This window comes from Euprymna scolopes, chromosome 5 (assembly GCF_053919585.1).
Source record: "Euprymna scolopes isolate OS-2025 chromosome 5, ASM5391958v1, whole genome shotgun sequence".
Lineage (NCBI taxonomy): Eukaryota > Metazoa > Mollusca > Cephalopoda > Sepiida > Sepiolidae > Euprymna > Euprymna scolopes.
In genome coordinates this window covers 152,005,407-152,018,060 of record NC_136486.1, presented here as the reverse complement: position 1 = coordinate 152,018,060, position 12,654 = coordinate 152,005,407, and positions in this window count along the sequence as shown.

Here is a 12,654-nt window from a genome sequence, read left to right as displayed (position 1 = left end):
TATTTACATAACACCAAAGATGGAGGAAGTGAGGAAGCATAGCTGTGGAAATCCTTTTACCCAAATACGATGTCCACCATGTTAAAAATATACCTTTTGTTGTAAAAATCTCATGGATAAATATCTGAAGAAGTTGATGGGGACAGGATATTTTTATGGAAACATATATCGTAAAATTGCCAACTCATCAATGAAACAGCTGTAATAGAAAAATCCAGGAAATAAACGAAGGTTATAAAAATAAATTTGATATTGATAGTGGTTTCAGCTAGGGGAAAGTGAATGTTATGGATGAGAGGGGACAAAGATTGGAGATCAGACGAGCATTTCCCATGAAAATAACGATAAAGCAAAGACAGGCTCGCAATGCCTCTTCTGTATGTCATAGTTTCAAGGGAAGAGGATAGAGCACCCTAAATAAGGCTAAGAAGTCTATCTGGAAGTCTGTCAAGACGTGATAAGTTATTTCAATCAGCTCCTGGCTAGATGTGGCAACAGTACTCCATCTTTGTACGTATTTGGTTCTTATAGAAGGAAAGTATTACATCAGTAGTTATATATCTTTTTTTTTACATAGGCATCACCACATTATCAAGGCCAAGACGTCACTCAAGGATAAGGGTTAAAGAGTGTACAGTAGAAATTGGGCAATATAGTAATGAAAATTTGGTAAATTTGATAACTTATATGGGACGCTTCATCAAGAACTTATTTACGTTAGACTTGAAGACAACCATATTGTAGTCAGCCGGAAAGCAGGAAAACGGAAGACAATTCCACAGGCGTGCAGTTCTAAGAAAGAAGCTTTGTTCATGGAATCTACGTTTAGGTTTAGGCACAGATAAAGAGTGGGGGGAATTATTGATAGTGTTTAAAGCTAGACGAGTGTTTCTTGTGAAGGTTTGGCGAGGGGAGACCATAGATTGAAGCTCAGTCGAACACTTTCCATGAAAATAACGATACATCAGAGACAAACTCGCAACATTTCTTCTGTGAGATAGAGGTTGCAAGGAGGAGAAAAGAACATCTCCAACGAGGCTACGAAGTCTATTTTGAACTCTATCAAGGCAGGACAAGTTATTTCTAGCAGCTCCTGCTCAGATGTGACAACAGTACTCCATCCTTGGACGTACCTGGCTCTTGTATAGATAGAGAATAGCATCAGCAGTGAGATATTTACCGGATCGATAGAAAGATCCCACCATTTTTTCAGCGACCTTGGCAACAGATTTGATGTACGTGTTCCATTTAAGATCAGGAGTAATGGATCAGAAGCTTGTCAAAACTTGAGGCCTCCTGAAGACGAGAGTCATTTATTTCAATTGATGCCAGATGTCGATCAGAATGTTGATGATGTAAAGTGAGAAGCTTGGTTTTAGATGCATTAAAAGTAACCAGCCACTCCTTTCCCTATTGTACTACGTGCTCAAGATCAGAGGAGAGAGAATTGGAGAGAACTTGGTCGTTTACTGTCTTAGATATGCTACCATAAATGGTAGTGTCGTCAGCATAAATGTCTACAAATGATGTAAGGATATGATTTGGAAGATCATTAATGTAGATCAGGAAAGTAGTTGGGCCCAGGATGGACCCCTGAGGGACACCGGCATTAATTCTGTGAGCTTCTGATTTTTGCCCCCAACTACTACTCTTATGAACCTATCAGAAAGAAATGATTTAATAATTGAGAAGACTTTTCCAGCTATATCATAGCTAGCGATCTTATGAAGTAAACCTTTATGCAATACCCTATCAAAGGCTTTAGATATGTCAAGAGCAATTGCCCTAGAAGGTTGCCTCTGTCGAGAGATTTGCTAATCCTATGCGATATAACTGTAAGCACATCTGCTGCAGATCTAGCAGAACGGAAACCATATTGAGTGTCACTAAGAAAGTTATTTTTTGTTGAGACGGTTGATTACTTCTGTATTTAACACAGATTCTAGCAACTTACTCATGACACACAGGAGACTTATTGGCCTGTACTGAGAGGGGGATGAGCGATCATCTGAATTCTTAAATACAGGGCATACTGATGTAATTTTCCAGGGAGATGGGAAACTATTCTCCTTAAGACAACGTTTATACAGTTTTGTAAGTATGGGCGCTTGTTCAGGTTGAAGTTTTTTGAGTACTATAACTGGAATACCGTCAGGGCCAGTTGCTTTACTGGAATCAAGGTTTTTGATTAGCTTGGCAACATCACGGACATATATACGTATATCACATAGCGTGTTTTCTGATAGAGGAGGAAATATTGGGGGGTTGGCGGCCTTGATCGCAAAGGGTAGAATTAGCTGCAAAGTTCTTGACAAAGAGTTTGGCTTTGTCTGATGCTGACGAGATTACCTCAGGTCCATTGATAATAGTTAGGATGGAGCACACGCTTCTTTTCAGGATTCTGTTTGCAATTTGCCAAAACTTGTGGGAACCAAGCCGCTGCTCAGCTACTTTGGACTTAACAGATTGAGCATACAACTCTCTTGTGTTCTTTATTACTTTCTTACAATGGTTGCTGGCAGTCCTGAAAGCGGCTTTAGTTTCCATACATCTATACCTACAATTAACCATTCCGTCAGGACTAATACTATAGAGGACACATCCTTTTTAAACATGGAATGCAGAGGTAGATCAGATATAAATGTACGGAAGCTATCCCAATCAGCCTTAGTGTATCGATATACTGTACGATGGAGAGGTACGTCTGGGGACTTATTACATTTCATTTTTATCTTAATTGATATAACAGAACAGAAACTAAACATAGTTCAGGGCAAGTTGTGAGAAAAAGGTCTAGTAGGCTCGCATACTGGCCGTCATTGTCGGACACACGGGTGGGTTCCTGAACAATCTGAGTGAGGTCATAGGCAATGGAGAAATCATGACAGAACCTCCCCTCATCATCGGTCTTGTTTGAGTGAGTCAACCATTCGACGTTGTGAACATTGAAGTCTCCACATGCATGAATGTTAGCTGAATGATAAGCAGATAGGACTTGGTCAATTTTCTCAGATATGCTTTGAAAGATAGTAACTATGCTGTTGTGGGGGCGATAGAGAGTAAATATAAATGCAGTAGTGTGAGCTAAAGCAACCCGGAAGCACATATAAGGTAAGTTAAGATCTTCCCTGGAGATGTCCTTACCACATGGAAAGCTATCTTTAATATAGGCACATATTCCATGCCCATGGCGATCTTGGGGGTCAGATTAAGAAGTTAAGTTAGAGTATCCTGTAATTGCAAACTCTCCTAGGCAAATAGCCTGTCCAATGGCAGTTTCACTTAAAAATAAAAGGTCTGGTTTAGTTTTCTGTAATTGGGTTTCAACCTCTGGAAGGTTAGAACGTAGACCCCTGATGTTGGAGAAGGAGACATGGTAGTAGGGGTCTACGTTGGAAGTTGGAGAACCGGGTTTAATCGTGTATTTTTTCTTGAAAATTGTCATGATGAAATTTTGGAATTTGTGGACTAGGTCGTCAGATTTACTTAGAGCAGGACAGAGAAGGGAAACTAAGAGAGAAAAAGAAATGAAGAATGTTTTTTATCTACTAGAGCGGTGAAATGAGCCTACAATTTTTCAAACAACATTGGAAACGGATTTGATGTACGTGTTCCATTTCAGATCAGGAAAGTCGACAGTTTTAGGCAGACATACATAGATACATACACTTGAAAACAGGTGAGATTTATATTACAGGAGATGACATCCCATATCTTGTAATAAATAATTTTACTAAGAATTCTATATAAGTTTCAGTTTCGGTTTCGATGTAAGCTGAGAGAAGTTATATATATATATATATATATATATATATATATATATGTATATATATATATATATATATATATATACCCTTCATGGGATTTTGTTTCGGTGTCAATTCAAGCTGATGCATCCAAGTCATATAGACATGTTTTTGTTATTTTTGAAAGCACAACTTTATAATATATGAATCGATAGAAAATTGACTCTATAATAATATATACGTATTTTGCATGAATTAACATATCACATTTAAACGTATTTTATGGCCGGGCTATACCGGGCGTCCTTGCTAGCTTAGATAAATACTTTTGCGGTTTAAACAAAAGAGATGCAATAATATCAGGACGTCTCCATTTACGCTGAACATCAACAGAATGCCAGCATCAATATATTACATAGGAAAGAGTCCGGTGTGGAATTTCTGCAGATCCCGCTAGTCAGGCCTTAATAACCATTTGTCTGCGAAGTTGACACGGATTAAAGGTGACAAATGTTATTTTGTTTTAGGCTGGCCAAGTGAATTGCACACCAACTAGCACTTGATTCAGAGCAACAGTCGTTTACGACTCTCATTGTAACCATTGACCAACTTTCATTATATTACCTTAACCGTGTCCCTAACCAAATATTCGAAATCAGAACGACACCGTTAAAAAATGACTATTTTTTTTACAAGGTGGTCACCACTTATCAAGGCCCGGAACCATTGAGAGGTAAGGATCATTGTAAGTACAGTACGTTAGTGTGGAGATTTAATAAAGTGTCTACTTAAGGGAGCGGTTCATCAGGAATTTGTTTACGTTGGACTTGAAGATATCCAGGTTGTAGTCAGGTGGGAAGCAGGCAGACGGAACAGAGTTTCACAGACTAAGCAGTTATACACTTTTAGAGCAGAATGTAGAATTATTTGCAAGTACATATTAGATAATATATTACGGTTTGACTCATCATTTATCTATCGACTGATTCCGAAGGAATTTTACAGATTGGTGTATTCGATATTATGGCTTGACTTACATTTTACTCATGTGTCTTTCGCAACCTATTTAGAAACAAAAGACTACTACTGATCAAAGTCTTTAGCCAATGGTTCAGGTGTCACGGTGGCAGATAAGTCTCGACAGTTTTTTCGGGTCAATTTATATCTTTAATGATCGTCATCTACAGATTTTTCTCATGAAATAACTTTTATTTGATGTTTTTACTTAGCAAGAGTCTGGTAACCGGGAACATCACAACCACTTCAGTAGCTTATTTTGAATAAAGTCGTTGATAGATATGTTATGATTAAGCTTCTTTCTGTTATCACAATTATTTTCGTCTACCTGACAACTTACTACAAAGAAGCCATAATTACGTTGGCAAATCAGCTCCCGTCAGATCATCGTAGTTAAGCGTCATTGAGCCTAGCCAATACAAAATGGATGACTATTTAGGAATATCAGACGCTGTATGTGCTCTCCGCTTACTTCGGCACTGTTTCAAGTCGTTTTGGACTTCTCTTTGCCATTGCAATCAAACAATTTCAATTCAAGAAATGGTTTCGCCAGTGATTGCGAAATGTTGGCTTCAGAAGTACACGTGCAGCTAACCTTACAGAGGGTATACATTATCTCTTATGGTAGAATGAAACGTCAAGGCTAGTACTAAATATGTTATCTATTAGGCGGGTTCTAAAATAATGTCGTTTTTTTTACCTTTAAATTCCAAAGATCATACCTCCTTTTACAATAAACTTTATTCATGGAAATAACAATAATTAGAATCGACATATTTTTGACAACAAGAAACAAGTTTATTCATCCGATTTGCATAGAAATCGGGACTTCTGGAAGCAATGAAATTATTGAAGGCCGATTCGGCATAATCTCGGCTTTTGAAGCATTCTTCGTTCAGGAAGTTGTCGAGATGCTTGAAAAAGTGATAATCGGTGGGCGAGAGTCCGGCGAATATGGCGGATGAAGCTAAGTTTCGTAGCCCAATTCGTTCGGCTTCTACAGGGTCAGTTGAGCAACATGCGGGCGAGCGTTGTCGTGGAGGAGAATTGGTCCCTTCATATTGACCAATCTGGGGACCATACGTTGGAGCTTCTGGTGCATTTGGTCACTTTGTCAGCAGTATTTCTTCTCCGAAATTGTTTCACCCAGATTCCAGATGCTGTGATGGACTGGCGTCAGACCACTTGTTTGGGTGCAATTTCGGCTTCGGGAAGTGTTGGGGAGCTTCTGCGGCATCCAACAACGGCTGAAGTCGCCAGTTGTCGTAGAGAATCAACTTCCAATCATACGTCAAATCCGCTTGAGAAATGGTTCGTTGTTTTTAAGCAGGAGCGTAGAAGACAGCTCAAAACGACGATTTTTTTTATTATCGTTCAATTTATGCGTCACTTATTTATCTACCTTTTTTACTTCACTATTTGCTTAAAATGGCGCACGACTGTTGAGTGGTTGACTTTTAGTTGAACAGCAACGTCTCGTGTGGTTTGGCGTGGGTCTTCTTCAATCAAGCCTTTAAAATGTTCGTTATAAACCGCAGTCGGTCTCTCGCGCCCGTCTTCATCTCCCAGGCTCTCATCTCAATTGCGAAATTTCTTGAACAACCGTTGTGCTATACATTTGTTAATGAGCAAAACGCATCATTTATATCCCGAACTGCTTCGTAAGCTTTTCGGCCTAGTTGGAACCGGAACAAGAAAATCGTGAGCATTTTAGTTTTGTCTATGCTTTCTAAAAGCCTGCAAAACTGAAGAGATAAGGAACGGTAACGAATAACAAGATTTAATAGAGCGAGAAACACACTTCAAAATGATATATAACATGGCGATATATATCAATGAATTAATTCAGAAATATAAACGTAACATATGTGAGAAAACGATATTGTTTTTGCACCAACCTAATATGAGACAATGAGTTGGAGTTATTTTATGTATTCTTTTTTTAATCTCAGACTAGGATCTGCAAGCACTGAGCCAAAGAATACAAAATACTTTCATTCACATTTTCTAATAATTAGTTTCAATCTAAAGATTACTGAATATCAACTCATCAAAGATAGCGTCCACGAGTGATGGTTCATCGGTGTGACAAGTATTATTAAAATGAAAATACGTTTAAATTATATAGTTTTGCTTTGATTCCCTTAAATATGAACGTCGATTCGTTAATCCGTTTTAATATGTCACGATACTTGTTAATTATTTACCCTCTTCTTGGTTATTTTACACTTAACAATTGTGTCATCAATTACTAATTGTATATTTCTGTTTAACACGAATAATTTCTATTTATTTTACTATTTTGTTTTATGTTTGGCTATCTACTGTGTTATGATTTAATTTGTTGTTAAGAGTTATCCCCCTTGGGATTTACATTCATAATAAAAGCGCCTTCTGTTTCATTTTCCCGCTCGATCCTTTCAAGAGCGTACGTGTATTTTACAGTTAATAAAACCTTTCTAAAAGGCAATTCTTTACTTACTGATACTATTCACTTCAATTTTATTAACTGTAAAAAAAAAAAAAATAAATAATGGATCGAATCTTACGTCCCGACAGATTCGAGGTGGAACCTTCATGCCCTAATTCCGAAAAATCCTATAGGCATTGGAAATTAACCCTCCAGAATTATATCCGCTCACATAATAACGGATTAATCGAAAACACTTCAGATAATTTTTTTGCCTTGATCAATTGTATTTCAGCCTCTGTTTTCGATTTAATAAGCGATAAAACCGACTACGATAGTGCATTAAGAACATTGGACGCCGCTTATTTAAAACCTGAAAATATTGTTTATAATAGATATCGATTGATGACGACGAAGCAACAAACAACACAAAATATAGATGCCTTCATACTACAATTGGAAATGCTTGCCAAAACATGTAACTTCGAAGCGGTTTCTGCTGAAGAAAACAAAAATCAATACATTCGGGAAGCTTTCATCGGTGGAATTTCTTCTTCGTCCATCCGACAACGACTGTTAGAAAAACCCATCCTGACTTTATAAGACACATATGCCACGGCCAGATCTCTTGAACAAGCAGAAAAGCATTCGATAAGCTACGCAAATAACTTTACTGTAGCAGCTACAAATAATCCTTCGGGCTACAATCGTATAGCTGTGACTAAAGAAAATATGCATCCAAAAGGGGTTTGTTTTTTCTGTGGAAAATCACGTCATCCTCGATATTTATGTCCTGCACGAAACGCCGAATGTAAAAAATGCGAAAAAAATGGTCATTGGGCTAAAGTGTGTAAATCTTCTATTTCTAACACTCATACTGCTGTTCTTTATGACGACTCTGACTACCCCTCACCTTCTCTATCCTGACTAGGAACTAACTCTAAAGATGTCACATTCACTCAATGCCAAATTAACGGGCACTTCGTGAACGCTATGGTGGACTCCGGCAGTGTAAAAACATTCATTAATGAAAATACTGCTAAAAAACTTAAACTCTTCACAATACCTAAAAACAAAACTATAGCTCTGGCTGCTTCCGATCAACATGCTAAAATAACTGGCGAAGCTGTCGTGGATTTAATACTGAAAGATAAAACCCATTCTGGAATAACAATTGAAATCATTGAAAACCTTTTCATTGATTTAATAATCGGAAAAGATATTTTAAAAAAATATAAAAAAGTAACACTTAAATTCGACGGTCCTAGAGACAAACTTATAATTGGAGCTATAAACACGAATAATTTTTTTCCTACCATAAACGTTCCACCCCCTCCTCTCTTTTCTAATCTTTCTCCTCATACTACTCCTATTGCGACAAAATACCGACGTTACACTTTTGCCGCCAACAAATTCATAAAAGAAGAGACTGCTAGAATGTTGAAAGAAGGCATAATTGAACCTTCGATATCTCCGTGGCGAGCGCAAGTTCTTGTAACTTCGAATGAGAATCATAAGAAAAGAATGGTAGTCGACTACAGCGATACCATTAATAGATTCACGGAACTAGACGCTTACCCAATGCCTAATATCAATAAGATGGTAGACGACATCGCTCAATATAACATCTTCTCTACTCTCGACCTAAAATCTGCTTATCACCAAATACCTATAAATCATGCTGATCGTAAATTCACTGCGTTTGAAGTAAGTGGCAAACTTTTTCAATTTACTCGTCTTCCTTTTGGCGTCACCAATGGAGTAAGTGCTTTCCAGAGGAGCATAGACTATATTATAGAAAAAGAAAATCTAACCGATACCTTTGTGTATGTTGATAACGTAACTATATGCGGAAAAAATCAAGAAGAACACGATTACAATCTTCAAAAATTCTACAAAATTGCTAAACAATATAACATCACTTTAAATGAAAATAAAAGCATAATTTCTTCTAGTTCTATTACTCTACTCGGCTACACCATAGAAAATAATCAAATAGCTCCCGATTATCAAAGACTAAAACCATTACTCGAAATGCCACCTCCGCTGAATCTTAAATCTCAAAAAAGAATAGTTGGAATGTTTTCCTATTACTGCATTAAAAATTTTTCTGATAAAATTTTATTACTAAATCAAAACAAAGAATTTCCACTACCTCCATCTGTATTAAAATCTTTTCAAACATTGAAAAATGATCTAAAAGACGCCACTTTAATAACGGTAGATCCAAATAAAGAATTTGAAGTAGAAACGGACGCTAGTAACTATTGCATTGCTGCAACACTAAATCAAGAAGGTCGTCCTATTGCATTTTTTTCAAGAACTCTCAATACTAACGAAATTAAGCACCATGCAGTAGAAAAAGAGGCAGCCGCTATTGTAGAAGCTCTCCGTAAGTGGCGACATTTTCTACTCGGCAGGCACTTTAAAGTCATCACAGATCAGAAGAGCATCAGCTTCATATTCGACAATAAAAGAAAATCAAAAATTAAGAATGACAAAATATGTCGTTGGCGTATAGAATTATCCCAATACAATTTCACTATAGTTTATCGACCTGGACCTGAAAATATTGCTGCTGACACATTCTCTCGCATCTCTGCTCTTACTTACAATCTACAAGATCTTCGTGATTTACATAAACAATTATGTCATCCTGGTGTTTCAAGACTAAGCCATTTTATAAGAACGAGGAATCTCCCTTTTACTTTGGATCAAATTAAGAATATTACTGACTCTTGCTCATCCTGTCAATTACTGAAACCCAAATTCGCCAATACCAATGGAGGGACTCTCATTCAAGCCATATTACCTTTTCAACGATTAAATCTTGATTTTAAAGGCCCTCTACCTACTTCTATACATGGCAACAAATATCTACTTACTCTAATTGATGAGTATTCCCGTTTTCCTTTCGCTTTTCCTTGCAGAGATATGACAAGCAAAACCATTATCCACTGTCTAAACAAACTCTTTTCAATTTTTGGTTTGCCTGACATGATACATACTGACCGTGCTTCTGATTTCTTAGCAAGAGAAATAAAGGATTTTTTACACAAAAAAGGAATTGCTACTTCTAAAACAAGTAGGTATCATCCTGAAGGTAATGGACAGATTGAAAATCTCAACGGTACCTTATGGAAGGCCATTCAAACAACATTACATTCTAATCAAATGAAACTACCTTATTGAGAAGACATACTACCGGACGCACTTCATTCAATTAGATCATTACTTTGTACTGCCACTAATATGACTCCCCATGATAGACTATTTAAATATAGTCGTAAATCTGCTTCCGGAATTTCAATTCCTTCTTGGGTTAAACCAGGCTCAATATATATTAGAAACCACACTAAAACAAGTAAACATGACCCTCCTGTAACGCCTGCCACCCTAATAGATGTCAACCCCCACTACGCTTATGTTCAACTACCTTCTGGTACTGAAACCACTGTCAAGGTTCGAGACTTAGCTCCAAACTCATCAAATGAAGAAAACTCTAATAATAATCCTACTACTTCAGAGACTTTATTTGAACCTTCTACTAATGAAAACATTGGTCATGAGGAAGACAAAAATCAATTTCTGATCATGAAGAAAATCAGATTTCACTAAAAAATAATACTGAAAATCAGCATTCCTGCCAATCTGTGCGGAGGTCGTCCCGAGTTCGACAATTCCCTTGTAAATATAAGGATTTTGTGACTAAATACTGAAAAAACTGCAGTTTGGGTTCATATGTTATTTGTAAATAAAATGATTCTTATGTGATTGTAAAAAAAAAAAAAAAAAAAAAAAATTGGTCTATAATTAATTACCCCTTACTTGAATACTTTAGGACGGGGAAAATGTTATGATTTAATTTGTTGTTAAGAGTTATCCCCCTTGGGATTGACATTCATAATAAAAGCGCCCTCTGTTTCATTTTCCCGCTCGATCCTTTCAAGAGCGTACTTGTATTTTACAGTTAATAAAACCTTTCTAAAATGCAATTCTTTACTTACTGATACTATTCACTTCATACTGTAAGAGAAGAATCCGTACTGACACAAACATTCTCATAGTAGTTTTTTTTTCAACCTTAATATTTTTGTGTTAGTTAATCACAATTTGAAAGCGGGAGTTTTACTTAAACCATCAATAGAAGATTGCTTTTTTGAGCTAACCTATGCTTACACGTTCTTACTAAACACTGATGTTTAATGTACATTTCCATGAGATTTTTCCAATAAAATTTGAAAAATGCAATGCATAAAGGGCAACATTGGCTTACAGTTACTGGGGACTAATGTATGATATATCCGTTGATAATCACTACACGTGTTCAGAATTTATTTATAACGGGCTGTTAACGTAATTTTGATAGTTCTTGTTTCACGATATTTCGGTCAATTATTAACTTGGTCTTCATCAGGTGGTTACCCGCGCATGGATAGAAGTGCTTTGTCTGTTAACTGTATCCTCAGTATTTACTGCCTTCCATAGCTTCCATTTTGGGGGCAAACTAATCTTCTGCCCGGTTTTGAACAGGATTGAAACTCCTACCTTGTGAAAATGTTCATATAGAACCGTAGAAGTTCAACGCTTTTATCTACCGCTCCGCTGGCCCCGAAGAGCAAGAGGATTAGTTAGCCAAAACGTGGTAAGATAGCCAACAATAATGGAGCCCAGTAATTAATAACTCCTATTCTCTGTAACAAAATCCGTAGACAACCATATTTCAAAATATTATGTTATGGCCATTCTCTGCTTCAACGTAACGTTTCGACACTTCTAAGTTCTCCTTGTCTTTTCTACCGCATTAAAAATAAATGCATCATGATAAAATGTGATAAGATTTATACTAACAAACAATGTTATATTCGTCGTCATACTGAGTGGTTACGTACGCAATAAAGACATGTATTCCCGACACTTTCGATTTTGGTATCAAGTAGCCAACATCCTGTCCTTAGCCGCCCGGCAGTTCCGGTCATGAATACACTTAATATATTTTAATTCAAGCAGATTTTGTATTTATTATTATGAAGTCAATCCATTATCGATTATTATATATTATATTGTACCAAACATATAATCATGATTTTAAAAACAAACACACATATCTTCAGTGTTATCAGATGATATCAAAAGCAAATCATATTGCGCTTCAGCCTAGGGCGTTACCGTTAAAGCTATTATCCGATTGGTAAGCAATAGTTAAAAATGAAACGATTTTAACCCCTAAAAGTATATATTTAGTCGACTTACACCTGCCAACTATCATTTATTTTCAATTTTGAACCCTTAGCCGCTATTTTACCGGCTAAAATGTTAGAAAACAACCGTTACAAATGCAATCATTTGACCCGCCTCGCACTATCTCCCAATACTTTGTGACTTTGCGAGGATGCATTTTAAAAATGGACACAAATATGCGTGCAAACATAGTGAGTTCTATGAATTAGATTGCACCATATGAGACAGTAGATAATATAT